The sequence below is a fragment of the Diaphorina citri genome, unplaced genomic scaffold (assembly GCF_000475195.1).
Source record: "Diaphorina citri unplaced genomic scaffold, Diaci psyllid genome assembly version 1.1 scaffold178, whole genome shotgun sequence".
NCBI lineage: Eukaryota > Metazoa > Arthropoda > Insecta > Hemiptera > Psyllidae > Diaphorina > Diaphorina citri.
Window position 1 is genome coordinate 1 of NW_007377615.1, and position 2,427 is coordinate 2,427.

At 39.3% G+C, this 2,427-nt stretch overlaps 1 non-coding gene across 1 annotated transcript; it reads right to left on the reverse strand.

The window, feature by feature from the left end:
* Position 1: 1 nt before the first annotated feature.
* Trnan-guu lies at positions 2-75 on the reverse strand. The gene has a single exon. It is a non-coding gene; the product is annotated as a tRNA-Asn (tRNA).
* Positions 76-2,427: the final 2,352 nt, after the last annotated feature.

A 2,427-nucleotide genomic window follows, 5' to 3' on the forward strand; every position in this document is an offset into this window, starting at 1 on the left:
TCGCCCCCGGGTGGATTTGAACCACCAACCTTTCGGTTAACAGCCGAACGCGCTAACCAGTTGCGCCACGGAGGCTTGGTTGTAAGTACTTGTATGCAAAAGTCTATATCAGTGAAAAGTGTTAGGATTAGATTTGGGATGTTAAAAGTTGCCAGATAATTATCATACCTCAGTACCTACTCTGATTAACATGTTGCACAGTATCTCTTATCACAAAGTGTATTGTACAGAAGCTCAGAAAGCTCAAAGTTGAAAATATGAGCATCTTTACAACCATGTCAGCTTCTTTATTCCTTTTTCCTTCTTATCCTTTATCTTTTTATTCCTCCATGGCCCTCCATTTCTACCACGAGATTCTGAATGAACTTACTGTCTGGATCGTGAATCCATCTCTTCTTCTCTCCAGGTTTACCCACTGGGATCACATTATTTGCTCTGTTGTCATCCTGGAACAGAGGAAATACATAAATGGACAATTAGAAACGTTTTTCCAACAGCAACAAAAAGTTCGATTAAAATTGGCAGTGCCTGCCTAGTTAGCTTCACTCTGCACACAAAAAGCTCATTTTGAGGCTTAGGTATTGGGGTAAACAGACCTAAAAGCTGGTTTAAGCTTATACGAATATAGCTTGGAGGGTAACCTCGTGTGCCTTGGAAGCGGTTCAATTCACCCCCGGGGCAAACTTTATAAGAATTATAAGATTCGAAGACCTCAATCACCCCAAGGAAAAAAAAAAGTGTTAAAAACGTTTACCACCATTTGTTACTGTAAAGCTATGTCCACAAGTGTGGACATAGCTTTAGGTCTCTTACTGAATCATTTATGAGTGGCATTGGATACATCCAGTAGGAATAGGGGAGGTAGAAGGTACCATAAAGGTGGATATAATTCGAATACGTATGAGTAATGTTACAAGTGAGTACATTCAGGTTTCACAGGCTAGCTATAAATATGTAAAGCCAAAGCCAGGGAAGTTCTTTTATAATTTCAAAGGGAGAGAAAAAAATCCCCCAGTACATACACAAAACTTCTAATGGAGTTGAGGTAGAAAACGCTGCAAAGGCTAACGAATCCAAAACTAGGATAGAGGGAATAGGGATAAAAGAGAAGGGAAGAAGAGAGGAAGAGGGGAGTACCCCATTTACATCGAATCAAGATGGAAAATAAAGCCAGAGCTTTTTTTACATTACCTTCTTTTCTTTTTTTATATGTATTAACAAAAGCTTTATGTATTTATTTTAGCAGGCGTTCGTAGAATGGAATATACTCCACACAGCAGAGGCAGCAGAGGCCTAGGTTTTTTCTCATTTCTGTGGGAAAATTCCTGACTACCTGACTATTAACTACCTACTCGTATCAAATACGAAATATTACGAATAGAGATCCGGGATAGAGGTTGTTAAACTAAGTAATACCAAAAGTTAATAGTCTCTAATAACTTGGACAAGTTGATTAAAAGAGGAGAAATGTACGAGTAATTTCCAATAGCTTTCTGTATCCATCCCTGTTTCTGATTATTTCACTGAAAAGTGAAGGGACCTACATTTTAATCTGACAATGGAAAGAAAGTCTGCTTCTTTCCAATTTATACATCGTTAGTCAATTCTATATTTCATACTGAACAAAATAGTACCAAAAGTTAATAGTCTCTAATAACTTGGACAAGTTGATTAAAAGAGGAGAAATGTACGAGTAATTTCCAATAGCTTTCTGTATCTATGTGCAAGTGATTGTATCTTGATGGTTCATCGACACAGCGGAGTGTCGGCATGACTTACATCAGACAATAATAGAATAGAATATTGTAGAATAGAACAGTCACAGAGGTAGATACACACATAGATACCTACCTACCTAGGGGACATATACAGTCCACGTCAACTGGGAAGTCCGATGGAAGCGGATGGAGGGGAACCGCAACTTAACTGTAAGTCGGACAGTTCTAAAAGTTTCACCATTCGATTCGGCGTGAAAAATCCTATGGGATCAAAACTTTGACGTCACGGCATACGCTCCCGTAGACGATGACGTCACATCAAATGTCCCGAGCAAAGCTCCCTCGCAGGCAGCACATTAACAGCTAAAGGCTCGTTCCCACTTGTCGTGAGTTTCATCTGATTTCTTTCCGAATGTCCTGTAGGCAATGTAATTTAAATGTGAGTGTGCGATTTTTTTTTTTTTTTACGAACAACAAGTGGGAACAGGCCTTAAACGTTAGAACCATACATGCAAAAGTAGTTTAAGTAAGTCGGAGTTGATCCAAGCTGCATTCAAGATATGGTAACCTCACACCTTCACAAGTCACACAGGACACAGTCTCAGCTTTCCCACAAATCTCCAGAGCATTTCAAATACCTGTCAACACATAGATAGGTCATCAGCCCATATTGTTATTCCATTTCACCGGCCTTGATATACCTACATCT